Source organism: Anomaloglossus baeobatrachus, chromosome 12 (assembly GCF_048569485.1).
Source record: "Anomaloglossus baeobatrachus isolate aAnoBae1 chromosome 12, aAnoBae1.hap1, whole genome shotgun sequence".
NCBI classification, from domain to species: Eukaryota; Metazoa; Chordata; class Amphibia; order Anura; family Aromobatidae; genus Anomaloglossus; species Anomaloglossus baeobatrachus.
The window spans coordinates 22,231,642-22,249,040 of NC_134364.1; the positions used below are offsets into that span (position 1 = coordinate 22,231,642).

A 17,399-nucleotide genomic window follows, 5' to 3' on the forward strand; every position below is an offset into this window, starting at 1 on the left:
AGCCTTGGCCGCATCCCCCCCCCCGCATGCGCAGATCTCCGGTCTGCATTAGAGACACTCCCACGCTCCTTATGAATCCATTTACTTGCTCCAGTGCCCGCCGCCATCTTCCTGGCTCACATGAGTATCCTCTTCTGACACCGGCTTCCATCACGGCGTCCTCCGCGGCGTCCTGCTGTGCTGTCCTCTGCATGTGACGTCCACACAGCAGTGGACGCAGCACAGAGGAAGGAGCTGATTGGCGCGCGCCTGTGACCCCGGAAGTGCAGGCGCCGGCAGTTCCTGTGACCCCGGAAGTGCAGGCGCCGGCAGTTCCGGGGTCAATCAGCTCCCTGTGCTCGGCGGCCGCAGAAAAAAAAAAAAGTAAAAAAAAAAAAAAAAAAAAAAAAAATTTTTTTTTTTTTTTTTTGCTGCCAGAAGGTGCCGCCCCTCACAACCTGCCGCCCTAGGCACCGGACCACGGGTGCCTAATGGTAAATACGGCCCTGCCGACATCACTAACCCAGTCAGTAATAGAAAAAAAAATAGATGACAAAAATAAATTTATTTGAAAAAACATTCCCCAACACATTCCCTCTTTCACCAATTTACTAAAAGTATTTTTTAAAAAATCTGGTCCGCCATAATCCATTTCCAGAATATGGGGGGCACGCTCATAGAACACATCCACAATTTTCTGGAATAGCAGGCACTCCATGTGATGAATGTGGCTGCAGTGACCTGACGATACTGCACTCACACTGCCCTGGTCCAACCGAGGGCAGAGTGACCTGCAGTAACCTCATTCCAGAATAAGCGGGGCATGCTCGGAGAACACTTCCCCTATTTTCTGAAAGAGCAGACCCTCCATGTGAGAATACTGCACTCACACTCCCACACTCTCCGGGTCCACTGCATGGGAGTGTGAGTGCAGTATGCTCCATGTCACTGAGTGCAAAGCAGGCTGAGAGAAGCTCTGCGCATGCGGTCAGCATTTCTTCTGATGACAAGAAGAAGGGGTGGCGGGGGATCGATGTTGTAAGAGGTACCAAGGGGACCGAGGATTGACAATGGGTGACCTGGTTGGACCTGGGGACGACTTTTCGGCCTCATCTGACTTCCCACATGTCATAACAATATCACAATATCATCTGATTCTCGGGAACGCAAGTTCCGACATCGCTGTAACCATGATGGCATTGGAGGCGAGTATAGGCTTTGTTATTTTTTTTTTTTACCCAATAATATTTATTATTTTATAGTAAAGCATAACATGGGTAAAGAACAGACATGTTCATGGCAATGTCATGCTATAAGTACACAATCCTTTCTAGTGCTCTTCTGTACTTAAAAGAAAAAAAAAAAACTTAAACTGCCCAAACCCACCCCCGCAACTTACGCAGCTAGATCCTTCTCCTATACTACAGATACGCACAACCTCTCCATCAGGAACACCATCTCGAGCTCTTGCATCATTTCCTGTTACTTGGGTCACCAGCTATATGGTTGTCTGTAGGGACTTTCAGCTTCCCCAGTATGCCACTTATGTCTTCTAACAAGTACCACTCTGTTTGTGAGAAAGGTCTCCTAAAGTTGATTATTTGTGTACTAGAAGGTGGCCCGATTCTACGCATCGGGTATTCTAGAATTTACGTATTGTGTAGTTAATGTATGATTTTTGTTATATTATATATATATAGATGTTCTTGTGTGTAGTTGCCAAGTGTTTGTGCAGTGCGCTGTAAATGTTCTGGGTGTGGCGGGGGGTGAGAGCGGTGTTGTTTGTGTGTTGCGTTGTTTGTGGAGCGCTGTGTGTCTGTAGCGTTGTGTGTGTGTGGTGCTGTGTGTGTTGCGCGGTTTGTGTGTGTGGAGTGCGTGTGTGTGTTTTGGGGGAGGTATGTTTTGTGCAGTGTGTGTTTTGCGATATGTGCGTATATTTGTGCGTGCCGTGGTGTTTGTGTGTTGGGTGTTGTGTGTGTGTGCGGCATTGTCTGTGTGTGTGGGTGTCTGTGTAGGGCGGTGTTTGTTGTTCCCAGTGTGGTGTGTTGTGCGGTGCGTGGCGGTGTGTGTGTGTGTTTTGGGGGGAGGTGTGCACCCCCCATCGTACTCCATCCCCCATGCTGCGCACCCCCCATCGTGCTCCATCCCCCATGCTGCGCACTCCCCATCGTGCTCCATCCCCCATGCTGCGCACTCCCCATCGTGCTCCATCCCCCATGCTGCACATTCCCCATCGTGCTCCATCCCCCATGCTGCGCATTCCCCATCGTGCTCCATCCCCCATGCTGCGCACTCCCAAATGTGCTCCATCCCCCATGCTGCGCACTCCCAAACGTGCTCCATCCCCCATGCTGCGCACTCCCCATCGTGATCCATCCCTCATGCTGCGCACTCCCCATCGTGATCCATCCCTCATGCTGCGCACTCCCCATCGTGCTCCATCCCTCATGCTGCGCACTCCCCATCGTGCTCCATCCCTCATGCTGCGCACTCCCCATCGTGCTCCATCCCCCATGCTGCGCACTCCCCATCGTGCTCCATCCCCCATGCTGCGCACTCCCCATCGTGCTCCATCCCCCCATGCTGTGCACCCCCCATCGTGCTCCACAGTCACACATCAGACAGTATACACGCACACATCTGATCGCATACACTCACACCCCACTTCTGCCTGTGCCCTCCGGTGTGCGGTCCGAGCAGCCCTGCTGCACGCAGTGCTCCTCTGCCTTCTGTCGACACGCACACACCCGATCGCATACACACACACACCCGATCGCATACACGCACACACCCGATCGCATACACGCACACACACATTGACGATATTGCACATATGCGCTCACACTCACAACATCCGGAGATACCACATGCTTCTGGCCATGTGATCCTCCGGCAGGTCCTGGAAGGTCACTGCACGCACAGTATCGCCGCCGAGAAGCAAGCGATATCACTGGATGTTGTGAGTGTGTGGATGCGATCTGATGTGTGTGTGAGAGTGAGTGTGATCTGATGTGTGTGCGTGTGTGTGTGCTCCGCCGCTGCAGGACCTTGATGTGCTCACCTGGGACCCGGTGTACGCTGGTAACTATGCTACACAATATTACTCGATGTGTACCATGGTTACCAGCGTAGCCCACCCCCCGCTCGCACGGGAGCCCACACCAGCGTACGGCGGCAACCCCAGCAATGCGAGGGTATGTGTCGGCTGGGTTGGCGGTGTACGCTGATGTGGGCTCCTGGGGGTAAAGCACTCACCTGGGAGTCGGGGCTCCGTGTCGTTTCGGGGAATGTGTGCGGGGCCAGAGCGAGCGTGCAATGCGTGAGGGGGGCGGGGTGTGGCCGAGTTGCCAATGCGTGCAGGGGGCCGGGGCGAGAGGCCAATCCGTGTGGGGGGCGGAGCCTGGGCGAGCGGCCAATCCATGTGGGGGCGGAGCCTGGGCGAGCGGCCAATCCGTGTGGGGGGTGGGCCTGGCCAAACGGTTAATCCATGCGGGGGGCGGGGCCGAGCCGAGTGGCCAATCCGTGTGGAGGGGCGGGTCCAGGCCGAGCCCAGCGGCCAATCCGATGGTTGTCACTGTAAGGACACAATTTTGTAGCAAGACAGACAGACAGACAGAATAAGGCAATTATATATATATAGATGTGTGTGTTAGCGTAGCATAAATGCTTTCCACATTATTATGAAAGGCTTTATTCCCTTTTCCTTGTTGTGTTCCGCCTCTAATCAATCTAGATTAAGCGGCTTTATTTATCTATTTTAATGAGGCGAACATGGGGAATGAGAAGGGGTTGTCCAAGTAGTGGACAACACCTTTTAAAGAATTAAAGCCATGGCACCCAAACAGTCCCTCTTAGGCCGGTTTCACACATCCGGCTTTTTGACGGTTTGATGGATGCGGCGCACGCCATTACAGTGTATATAGTACACTGGCAGCGCAACGAGCACTGGTCACATGCTGTCATGTGACCAGAGCATGTGACCCGGAAGTTGCGGCGCTGCCACTGTACTATATACACTGTACTGGCGTGCGCTGCATCCGCCAAACCGGCGAAAAGCCGGATATGTTAAACTAGCCTTAGAGGAACAGCAACCATATAATCGCTAAGGTGGGGCAACCTGATAACTCGCTCTAAAGTCTCTAACTATAGTAACTGGTGTCAACAACCAGTTTAGAAGTAACTGGGGCCTCGTTCATCATTCTGATTGCCTATAGCAACCAGACTGCAGGTTTCAGCATTGAAGCTGCTGAGATAAAGTGAAAGCTGAACTCTTATTGGTTGCTGTGGATTTTTTTTATACGTGTGTGTGTATATATATTAACCTATTAGATCTCTTATCAGTGTGACATGATTACTAAGGGTCATAACACTAAGGCGGGCTTTACACGTTGCGACATCGCTACCGATATATATCGTCGGGGTCACGTCGTTAGTGACGCACATCCGGCGCTGGTAGCAACATCGCAGTGTGTAAATCCTGGTGCGACGATGAACGAGCGCAAAAACGTACAAAATCGCTGATCTGTGTCATGTCGTTCATTTCCATAATGTCGGTGCAGGTACGATGTTGTTTGTCGTTCCTGCAGCTCCACACATCGCTGTGTGTGAAATCGCAGGTACGACAAAAATCTCCTTACCTGAGTCCACCGGCAATGCAGAAGGATGGAGGTGGGCGGGATGTTACGTCCTGCTTATCTCCGCCCCTCAGCTTCTATTGGCCAGCCGCTTAGTGACGTCGCTGTGACGCCGAACGCACCTCCTCCTTGAAGGAGGGATTGTTCGGCAGTCACAGCGACATCGCCGACCAGGTATGTGCGTGTGAAGCTGTGGTAGCGATAATGTTCACTACGGCAGCAAACACCAGATATCGCATGTATGACGGGGGCGGGTACTATCGCGCTCGACATCGCTAGCAATTGCTAGCGATGTCGCAGCGTGTAAAGCCCGCCTAAGGCCCTGTGCGCACTCTGTGGATTTTCCGCGGATTTGCTGCAGAAAATGGGTCTAACATTGCTGCAGTCAATTCCCCAGCAAAACCTAGGGGTTTTAAAAAATGCTGTGTGCACACTGCGTTTTTTTTATACCCGCGGATTTACCTGCGGATTTTCTGCTGCGGAATTAATAAGCATGTCACTTCTTTTCCACAGGTACCTGCGGTTTTTGCCATAGATAATTGTAAAAATCCGCGGGGACGAACTTGCGGAAAATCCGCAGCAAAAACGCGGGTGCGCTATTACCGCAGTTTTTGCCGCAAGTGCGGGATTCTTTCAGAGGGTCTGTTTTTTTCATAAGAAAAAGTCACTTTCTAGTGCGCACTTAGCCTAAGGACTGTTTTTTGTTCACCTCAGTGTTAAGACAAATTTGTAAAAATAAACAACTGTTAATACCAACCTAACTAAAAAGAAGAGTTGAAAAAAACTAATTTTAAACACTCAAGATGTCAACTTCAGGGTGAAATTGAAAATATAACCCTAGCAAGCATAACCAACAATCATTTTCCACGAGCGATGCCACAAGTATTTTGCTCGTAAAAAAAAATCAATTTTGTTATACATGTAGAGTTTAAAAATGGTGCAAATTTGTAAATGAAAAGATAAATGCAAAAATGGCAAAGAAAAATACCAAGAACTAAACAAAAAAATGTGCAAATGCAATAATGAATCTGCCCCTTTTAATTTTTGCCTAAACTATTTTTGTAGAGGGGTGAAAAATGACAACAAAAAAAATAATCTCCATAACGTTCTGTAAAAAGCCGATTGTAAAACCATTTGTGATGCATGATTTGTGTGACCAGGATGGAGGGGCAGGTGTATAGGGTGAGGACACAGATGTCTTTTCTAATGAAATCTTTATTCTCATTGCCACATAGATCAGCATACGTGTGTAGAGCCGGTTGGAAGCATTATGCTTTGTTTCTCGGCTGTCTCCCTGTACATGCTGTCGTCATGACAGTGGTAGATCACATTATAGTACAGCTGACGTATGCGTCTGCAAAGAGTCTTTAATTTATGGCCTAATGAAGTCACTGTAGGATCAATACACGAGAGCTTCCTAGAGCGGAAATCATTTTACCAATAGGATATGTTATGTTATGGCTGCCTTGTTAACAACCGCAATAATACAGCTCATTAGACTGGATCACAGCAGTGACTGGTTCAATGTGATGTGGGTTTATTATGTGCTGTACAGTTTCCATATACGATACATGGATAAAGTACAACATCCTTCAGTTACGGATGTAAAACAATAGTAAATTATGAATTCTCATTTATACAATACAACAGTGCACTTTGCATTTTGAGCACCTGCTGTTAAACTGCTTGCACATTTTTCTAATGCACAATATTGTAGTATTTTATTAAAATGAACATGTCACATCCACAAATGCTATTAAACTGCAGATATAAGTTTAGTGCTGAACGGCCAGCTTACTAAAATTCGCGGCTACCATTAGAAAATGAATTTATTCCTTCTGAAACAGAGGTGGACACTCCATTGGTGCAAATTGTGCAGCCGCCCAGGGGCCCAAGAGGTAAGCAAGCTACCTTTCACCTCAAAAGCAGGTGTAATAGTACATTACAATGACCTATTGGTCTAGAAAAGGCCCATATATTGTGCTTGCACAGAGCCGTTTTCTGTCTGTCCTGAGAGTCGCCGGCTGATAGTCATAGAGCCGTCCCCGGAGCATGCACTGTAAAACGAGCTGTCAACACCCAATAGAAAAACAAAACGAGCATATACCCTGAAGTAATTAAATAGCAATAGTACATGTAAATAACTTAGGGTGCTTAGTTAACACTACTATTTTGATTAAAAAAAACAGCATAAGGCTATGTGCGCACTAGAAAAAGGATTTTTCTCAAGAAATTTCTTAAGAAATTTCTTGAGTGAAGGATTAGCACAGCCGCGTTAAAAAAAACGCACGAATAACACACCGAAAAATGCGTTTTTGGTGCATTTTTTTTGCGGTTTTTTTGCAGATTGGTCCCTGCGTTTTTTAATACTTTAACAGAAATAAATAATATAGATAATAGATAATCAATAGATAGATGGATAGACAGATAAATAAATAGATAATGGATAGATAAATAGATGGATAGATGAATAGTTAATGGATAGATAGATAGATAGATAGATAGATAGATAGATGAACAGATAGATAATGGATGGATAGATAGAAAGATGGATAGATGAATATATAGATTGATAGAAAGATGGATAGATGAATAGATATAATGGATAGATAAATAGATAATGGATAGAAAGATAGATTGATAGATAATAGATAGATGGATAGACAGATAAATAATGGATAGATAGATAGATAGATAGATAGAAAGATGGATAGATAGATAATGGACAGATAGATGGATAGACAGATAAATAGATAGATGATGGATAGATGAAATAGATTGATGGATAGATAATCAATAGCTAAATAGATAGATAACTAGATAGATTGATAGAAAGATAATTGATAGATAATCAATAGATAGATAGATAGAGTCCCCTTGAGGACACGCTGCAGTTCTCGCGAACGGTAATGTGTTCACATTACCGACCGTGAAAAATGACCTGTAGTTACCCCTGCAGCATGGCTCACTGAACGAGGCTGCATTGAGTATGCGTGAGACACGGCTGAATCAGTCTGCAAGCATCGTGGAACCTCAGTGGATTATACTGGAGTTGTGTGTTTCAGGGGGGTTAATAAAGTGGTGAAAGAGGGGGCTTTTTTGTTATTTTATTTAAAATAAAGGATTTTCGGTCTGCGTTTATTCACGTTACTGACAGGTTAATCATGGAAGCTGTCTCATAGACGCTGCCATGATAAAGCTAGGACTTAGTAGCAGCTATGCGCTGCTATTAACTTATTACCCCGTTGCCACTGCATCACAGCAATCGGGAAGAGGCGGTAACACGCTGGGACTGTTGCATAATGGATGCAACATTCTCGGGGCAGCGGGGGGCTGATATTCTTGGCTGCGGGAGGGGGGGACATTAACCATGGCCCTCGCCCTCCCCAGCCTGAGAATACCGGGCCGCCGCTGTGTGTTTACCTTGGCTGGACGGTAAAAATACGGCGAAGCCCATGTTTTTTTTTCTTTCGTTTTTTATTTTTAATATGTACGTTTGATTTCTATGTGTATTCTATATGTACGTGTCTGTGTGTGATCTGTGTGTTTACTCTGCTCAACGTCCTCTTTCTGTCATAATGACATCACTTGCCTGCAAAACGCAGGGCGGCGATGAACATTATGTCCCGAAAAGTGCGAAATAACCCGGGAATAACGCAGGAAAACGCAATGAAAAGCACAGAATTTGCTACCTGCGTTATTCCCTGCGCTATTTCATGATTACATTACAGTCAATGGAGTGAATAACGCAGTTAGCTGCAGAAAAGAAGTGACTGCTCATTCTTTTTCTCAAGAAAATCAACAGAAAGAATTTTCTTGAGAAAAAAACGCAGTGTGTGCACAGCTACAGTGCTGGCCAAAAGTATTGGCACCCCTGCAATTCTGTCAGATAATACTCAGTTTCTTCTTGAAAATGATTGCAATCACAAATTCTTTGGTATTATTATCTTCATTTATTTTGCTTGCAATGAAAAAACACAAAAGAGAATGAAACAAAAATCAAATCATTGATCATCTCACACAAAACTCCAAAAATGGGCAGACAAAAGTATTGGCACCCTTAGCCTAATACTTGGTTGCACAACCTTTAGCCAAAATAACTGCGAACAACCGCTTCCGGTAACCATCAGTGAGTTTCTTACAATGCTCTCCTGGAATTTTAGACCATTCTTCTTTGGCAAACTGCTCCAGGTCCCTGAGATTTGAAGGGTGCCTTCCCCAAACTGCCATTTTGAGATCTCTCCACAGGTGTTCTATGGGATTCAGGTCTGGACTCATTGCTGGCCACTTCAGTAGTCTCCAGTGCTTTCTATCAAACCATTTTCTAGTGCTTTTTGAAGTGTGTTTTGGGTCATTGTCCTGCTGGAAGACCCATGACCTCTGAGAGAGACCCAGCTTTCTCACACTGGGCCGTACATTATGCTGCAAAATTTGTTGGTAGTTTTCAGACTTCATAATGCCATGCACATGCCAAGCAGTCCAGTGCCAGAGGCAGCAAAGCAACCCCAAAACATCAGGGAACCTCCGCCATGTTTGACTGTAGGGACCGTGTTCTTTTCTTTGAATGCCTCTTTTTTTTTTTCCTGTAAACTCTATGTTGATGGCTTTTCCCAAAAAGCTCTACTTTAGTCTCATCTGACCAGAGAACATTCTTCCAAAACGTTTTATGCTTTCTCAGGTAAGTTTTGGCAAACTCCAGCCTGGCTTTTTTATGTCTCGGGGTAAGAAGTGGGGTCTTCCTGGGTATCCTACCATACAGTCCCTTTTCATTCAGACGCCGATGGATAGTACGGGTTGACACTGTTGCACCCTCGGACTGCAGGGCAGCTTGAACTTGTTTGGATGTTAGTCGAGGTTCTTTATCCACCGTCCGCACAATCTTGCGTTGAAATCTCTCGTCAATTTTTCTTTTCCTTTCACATCTAGGGAGGTTAGCCACAGTGCCATGGGCTTTACACTTCTTGATGACACTGTGCACTGTAGACACAGGAACTTTCAGGTCTTTGGAGATGGACTTGTAGCCTTGAGATTGCTCATGCTTCCTCACAATTTGGATTCTCAAGTCCTCAGACAGTTCTTTGGTCTTCTTTCTTTTCTCCATGCTCAATGTGGTGCACACAAGGACACAGGACAGAGGTTGAGTCAACTTTAATCCATGTCAACTGGCTGCAAGTGTGATTTAGTTATTAGCAACATCTGTTAGGTGCCACAGGTAAGTTACAGGCGCTGTTAATTACACAAATTAGAGAAGCATCACATGATTTTTCAAACAGTGCCAATACTTTTGTCCACCCCCTTTTTTATGTTTGGTGTGGAATTATATCCAATGTGGCGTTATGACAAATTTTTTTATTTTTTTTCATTGAAGACAAATTAAATGAAGATAATAAAACCAAAGAATTTGTGATTGCAATCATTTTCAAGAAGAAACTGAGTATTATCTGACAGAATTGCAGGGGTGCCAATACTTTTGGCCAGCACTGTAATTTTTTTTTTCCATAGGTTTTGCTGGGGAATGTCTGCAGGAAGGTTACAGCCATTTTCTCAAGAAATTTCTGCAGCAAAAACGGAAAAAAAAAAAGCGGGTAAAAACGCAGTGTGCGCACAGGGCCTAAAAGCCATCACACTGTGACAAGGTGTATCCCAATCAGGACTTTCCTATCAGGCTCCGGTATAAAAACCTCACCTTGTGTCAGCCGACCTCCGTATAGATTAGGGCAGGGCAGAGCAGAACATAGGCCTGACTGTTCAGATACCTGCCCATCGAATGCAATATAGATAAAATGCTGAGCTCAAAAAGGGGGTCCAAGCAAGCTGTCAGTCAAAGTGCTCGGGCGTGCTACAGTTAATTTTCTCCTGGTAGCCGCCCTTTCTGTATGGCTGGACTCACACGAATGTATGAAAAAATGGTCCCATTCTCGTTTGCGAGAGTAGGGCGATTTTTTCTCACTTGTCATCCGTGCGCTCTCAGTGTGCTGTTCGCGTGCAATCTGTTTTTAATCAGCAGCTACTAGTCATTTACAGTCATGAACAGGAGCATTTACAGTGTTCTCTGCTACATGATAAGATTGTATCCAAAAAAATAAACGTCACTAGGATGGTCCGTGTGGCGTCCGTTTTTTTTCTTGCACCCTTTGACTTGTATTGGCAAGTCTCAATACGTTTTCTGGATCATGTCTCAGCATGTTGCGACTTTTCTCGCATCCAGAATCTGGATGCGAGAAAAGCATGCCAACTGCTCTCCCTCATTGGTCAGAGTGCAAATCGAGATTTTCTCGCATTGCACTCGTCCATTTTTCACGCTCCTGTGAGCGTGCCCTTAGGCAAGGTATTTCATTAGACCCTAACAGGTAATGTAGGTGCTCCAGAAATAGCCCGTGTCACTTGTAGATGGAGATGGATGGAGATCCTTTTGACTGTGCAAGGGATTGTCCCCCACACTTTACATTCATCTGATATCATAGTATTAACATATGGATTTGGGAAGCAGCTCATTGTTCATTCTTTATCTTTACTCCTAAACCAGGTATTGGTGTAGGGAGGTGTGTGTATATGCATATGTGTATGTATGTATGTATATATATATATATATATATATATATATATATATATATATATATATATATATATATATATATTAAAGGCTCTACTGTGCGTGTGTGTGTTTATTAAATATATATATTTTTTTAGGCAGAACCAAAAAAAAGTGGCCACATCTGCAGTAGCAGCGAAAACTAAGTTTGCAGGTAAGTTATTTTGCAAAATCAATGTGAATGAAAAGTTAAAGCTAGTGTTATGCTTTCCATATACAGTAAGTGAATTTTCGGCCATCAAACCTATACATGAGGCTGGTTTGACGAATTTGTGTTTCCGAGCCAGATTATAAACTGCAATGTATGAACCAGCCTCAGGTCTCCTGACCCGAACGCGACATAGAATGTTGCATTTAGATCCGGACATTACAATCCATACTGAGATCGTGTATAAAACTATCATTAACCCCCAAGAGCGTGTCCTTATCCTTATTTTTTTTTTCTTTTTATTGAATGTGTGAGGGTTTTTTTTTCAAATGACTTGTTTGTATGTGGCAGTGGAAGGATGTGTTGAAGGCAATACCATGATTCAATATCCAAATCATTTTATATTTGGCACACATGAAGCTTCTAACATAACATGAATATTCGAGTATGTGCACAAAATGTGTTTTTTAACTTTTTTTTTTGTAGAGGAAAAAAGCAATATTTCACAGCACCAGCAAAGTGAATGAGATTTGAGAAATATTATGCACGTCTTTCTTTTTTTCTACTTTTAGAATTGCAGCTATTTCAAATCTGCAGCATGGCAACTCTTTCAGCATGTTTGCAGCGTTTTTCACCCATTAAAATGAAGAGGGAAGGCAATGTATCAAAAAAATGTGTATTTTACATAGCTTTTTTCCTGCCAACAAATCAGTATTTTCTGTAGCAAATACTGAACCGTGTGCACATACTCTTAGGCCTTGTTCGCACGTACCTGCTGAATATTCTGCAGCGATTTGACAGCACATGTGCACTTCAAATCGCTGCAGAAACACTGCATGATTGATTCAGTTTTTCTGTAGTAAAAACTGCTATTTCATGCGCTATGGCTGCTTCCCCCACCATAGACAGAGTGGGAGCTGCATCCAAAGCGCACAAATTATTTGACATGCTGCGTTTATGAACGCATGGATTTGGTCAAAATTTTAGCACCCAAATAGCTGCGTTCAAAAAAGCAACGTGCGCACATATCATGCACAATCTACATGGATTGCGCTGGGGATGCAGGACGCAGCCCTTAGTGAGGATTTTGCTGCTAAACTTTCTGCGTCTTTCTCATGAATGTAATTGTAACTATTTTACTGCAGTTGCATGGAAATAATTTTTAGTTGCAGAAATTTCTATAACAAAATCTACCATGTGAGAATCTACCTTTTAATTCCTCCATTTTAATATAAACTTTACAATTTTACCACAGATAATTAAAAAACAAATCTTTAAATGAAAATTTCAGTTCCAACCACTGTGTGTCAGTATTTCCTTTCTGAAGAAACAAAACGTGCAGGAGCTTTTATCAATACATGTGTTTTTTTTATTGCAGTAAAATGTTAATTTCTGTTTGCCTGAGTATACACACTGCAGATACTCCACAGTTGATGTGCGCCCATGACGCAGCTGAAATTATGCTGGTGTGTTATATCAGCTTGACTGCAGCTATGTTCACACTGAATTTTTAATTTAATCTACTTCACATTGCTCATCTACAACCCCTTCAAAAACTCTTTGAATTTTCTTTAATGTGGATTTTTCAAGTGGATCTGCTTCAAAATTCAGGTAACAAAACATAGCGAAAAGTATTTTCATTTTAAATGGCCAGAAGTTTATACAGCTAGAGGGCAATATAACAACAATTGTGACTGCTTTTAGCTGCTGTCTATTTAAAAAACCCAAAATTCCATGTTGGTGTGCTTCATAGGTGCACCCAACTGTGGTGCAACCGCAGAATGTAAATCCAGCATAACAGTAAAAACTATCTGTACAGTAAATTGAGCGGTATTTCATATTTGACATCCACAGCCAGTCCTATCATGCAAATTTCACTTTTGCCACAACATATTGTCCACTATTTGGTACAGGTTTACCAAAAATTTTCCGTTACAAAAATGTCATGTCAAGACACTTATTAGGTCCAGCATAACAAACCGTTTAGTTGTATACTGGTCATAGTTTTCCCACAATGACGTCGATGGGGTAAGGGAAATGTGGCATTGAGAACATAAAAATATTTTTTTGCTTTCCATGAAGCATCCTATCAGTTAGAGGATACGTTATACAAAACTAATCTTGAATCTTTGGAGACCGGTTGCTGTCTGCTTTTAATAATCACATGTCATATCACTTCATATTCACTGCTTCCTTCCTGGCTATTTGTCTTTCCTGACTGGCTCTATTGCCAACTTTCTTGAAATTTTGCAAGACATTTTGGATGTTTCGCTTGGTTTATACATGTAGATCTGTTAATCAGTTTCCAAGCTTCTGACACATTTTTAACCATTACCCTAACAAAAATCAGATTTGACTATCGGTAGCGGTTTCAGGGAAGTTTGGTGAAACAACAGTCTGCTATTAATCAAGTAAAATAATTATTTATTTTACTTGAAAGGATATTAAGATTTTAAGAAGGATAAGTGACAAGCTAATTTATACTTTAGGGACTAATATGCTGCATGTATGGACTTTATTGGAAGGAGAAAAACTTTTATAATCTCAGATTTGTATTTTTTTGTGCTGTACTAGTATGACAGATTACGGTTTCTCACAGGGCAGTTATTTCCTGAAATACCCTGTGTTGCAGAAATATCTGCTGTTTCTACCTCCTGCGCGTTTTTGCCTTTCCTCTAGTATATCATCATGCACGATGACTTGGGTCCTGTGCCTCAAGGGGTTTAAAGGTTTTCTGCCACCTCAGAAGACATGAATATTATAAATGGTACATATTAGGTGGGGACACCGGAGATTTAAGCTACAACAGTGAGTGTGACCACATATAGAACATCATTTATTTCTTGAAACAAAGATTAGGACACCAGCTCAGATCAGTTTCATCAATTTAGTAAGGATAATTTGACCATCTAATGCAGGGGTGGGATTCAAATTTTTAACAGGTTCTCTGTAAACCCCGCCCAGTTGAAAACCACAGCCATTCTGTAACCACACCCATTTTGTTAGCCACACCCATTTACACGCACTTTCCTCAACCAAAAAATACAGGTAATTTAAGATAAAATCTCTTTCCCCTTCTTACCCTCCTGTCCAGCACCAGTTGTTCCAGTCACTGTCACTCTTATTGTATTAACAGTTTTTCTACAATTTTTTAAAATTATTACTAAAGGAGCCCTGCTAAAATTGGAACGGACGACCTTCCCCATACAGATCTCATCCCATGTGGTCTCTTTACCCTGCATATCCCATTCCATTATGGCCTCTTTCCCCCTACAGATCCCATCCCATGTGGCTCCTTCCCCCCTACAAATCCTATCCCATTGTGGCCTCTTTTTCCTGCAAATCCCATCCCATTATGGCCTCTTTCCCCTGCAGATCCCATCATGGCTTCTCTTCCCAGAAGATCTTATCCCATGTGCTCCTTTTCCCCTGCAGATCCTGTCCCATATGGCTCCTTTTCCCATATAATTCCAATCTTATGTGGCTCGTTTTCCCATATAGCTCCCATCTTATGCGGCCTCCTCTCCCTATATAGCTCCCATCTTATGCTGCCTCCTCTCCCCATATAGCTCCCATCTTATGCGGCCTTCTCTCCCCATATAGCTCACATCTATGCGGCCTTCTCTCCCCATATAGCTCCCATCTTTTATGGCCCCTTTCCCCATATAGCTCCTATCGTATGTGGCCCCAAACTGTTTGCGGTGCCAGGGAGAGGACTCGGATTTTATCCATATGATCTGGGGGTGCCCAGAGATTGCCTCTTTTTGGAGAGAGGTTGTCTCAGTTCTATCCTTTCTAGCCCTCTTCCCTCTACCCCTAGACCCACTCCTCTGTTTATTCGGAGTTCTGGACGAAAGGATGGGGTCACACCATCACAAAAAACTCATAGCCTTATGTTGGGTGGGTAGCTCTCCCCCCTACGATTCTGGTGTGGATAGAGTTAGTGAACGCATTGCTTCCCTATGAGCGGACTGTGTGCCAGAATAGAGGATGCCCGGAGAAATTCAATAAAGTATGGGAAAGTTGGAACTCATCCCCCTGACACTGACTAACTAAATTGTATGTATCGTTCCTGTGTTCTTAACTAAGCTAAATGTATAAAGGATTGTGGACTGAGATCAACTCTAAATATTCTGAGTTGGTACCCATCGGCATAAATGGACAACAATTGTTTAATGTTTCTTGTTCTTTGTTGTGTAGTTTGTATATCTCAGGTACAACAATTAGGCAACACCACCAGTTTTGTGTAATGCCATAGAAACTCTGCAATGTATGGACACTAGACTATATGGTGGCACATATGCTTAGCTGGCTTAATTGACTGGCTCACTGTAAGTTTAGGTGCGCACACCTCATATGTCTTAGTTTTGTACCTGTAAACGTTCTTTGCTGTTCAATAAACTAATTAATATATGTGTGCGTGTGTGTGTGTGTGTGTGTGTGTGTGTGTGTGTATATGTATATGTGTGTATATATATATATATAATTACAGTGCCTACAAGTAGTATTCAACCCCCTGCAGATTTAGCAGGTTTACACATTCGGAATTAACTTGGCATTGTGACATTTGGACTGTAGATCAGCCTGGAAGTGTGAAATGCACTGCAGCAAAAAAGAATGTTATTTCTTTTTTTTTTTTTTAAATTGTGAAAAGTTTATTCAGAGGGTCATTTATTATTCAACCCCTCAAACCACAAGAATTCCGTTTGGTTCCCCTGAAGTATTAAGAAGTATTTAAGGCACAAAGAACAATGAGCTTCACATGTTTGGATTAATTATCTCTTTTTCCAGCCTTTTCTGACTAATTAGGACCCTCCCCAAACTTGTGAACAGCACTCATACATGGTCAAAATGGGAAAGACAAAGGAGCATTCCAAGGCCATCAGAGACAAGATCGTGGAGGGTCACAAGGCTGGCAAGGGGTACAAAACCCTTTCCAAGGAGTTGGGCCTACCTGTCTCCACTGTTGGGAGCATCATCCGGAAGTGGAAGGCTTATGGAACTACTGTTAGCCTTCCACGGCCTGGACAGCCTTTGAAAGTTTCCTCCCGTGCCGAGGCCAGGCTTGTCCGAAGAGTCAAGGCTAACCCAAGGACAACAAGGAAGGAGCTCCGGGAAGATCTCATGGCAGTGGGGACATTGGTTTCAGTCAATACCATAAGTAACGTACTCCACCGCAATGGTCTCAGTTCCTGACGAGCCCGTAAGGTACCTTTACTTTCAAAGCGTCATGTCAAGGCTCGTCTACAGTTTGCTCATGATCACTTGGAGGACTCTGAGACAGACTGGTTCAACGTTCTCTGGTCTGATGAGACCAAGATCAAGATCTTTGGTGCCAACCACACACGTGACGTTTGGAGACTGGATGGCACTGCATACGACCCCAAGAATACCATCCCTACAGTCAAGCATGGTGGTGGCAGCATCATGCTGTGGGGCTGTTTCTCAGCCAAGGGGCCTGGCCATCTGGTCCGCATCCATGGGAAGATGGATAGCACGGCCTACCTGGAGATTTTGGCCAAGAACCTCCGCTCCTCCATCAAGGATCTTAAGATGGGTCGTCATTTCATCTTCCAACAAGACAACGACCCAAAGCACACAGCCAAGAAAACCAAGGCCCGGTTCAAGAGGGAAAAAATCAAGGTGTTGCAGTGGCCTAGTCAGTCTCCTGACCTTAACCCAATTGAAAACTTGTGGAAGGAGCTCAAGATTAAAGTCCACATGAGACACCCAAAGAACCTAGATAACTTGGAGAAGATCTGCATGGAGGAGTGGGCCAAGATAACTCCAGAGACCTGTGCCGGCCTGATCAGGTCTTATAAAAGACGATTATTAGCTGTAATTGCAAACAAGGGTTATTCCACAAAATATTAAACCTAGGGGTTGAATAATAATTGACCCACAATTTTATGTTGAAAATTTATTAAAATTTAACTGAGCAACATAACTTGTTGGTTTGTAAGATTTATGCATCTGTTTAATAAATCCTGCTCTTGTTTGAAGTTCGCAGGCTCTAACTTATTTGTATCTTATCAAACCTGCTAAA

At 43.7% G+C, this 17,399-nt stretch overlaps 1 long non-coding RNA gene across 2 annotated transcripts in view; it reads left to right on the forward strand.

Moving 5' to 3' along the window:
- Positions 1 to 17,399, forward strand: part of LOC142257937 (uncharacterized) — a 901,785-nt gene that overhangs the window by 31,913 nt on the left and 852,473 nt on the right. For both annotated transcript variants that reach the window (XR_012727682.1, XR_012727683.1), the window contains exon 3: positions 11,304 to 11,359. This is a non-coding gene — a long non-coding RNA (uncharacterized LOC142257937). The remainder of the gene's footprint in view (positions 1 to 11,303; positions 11,360 to 17,399) is intronic.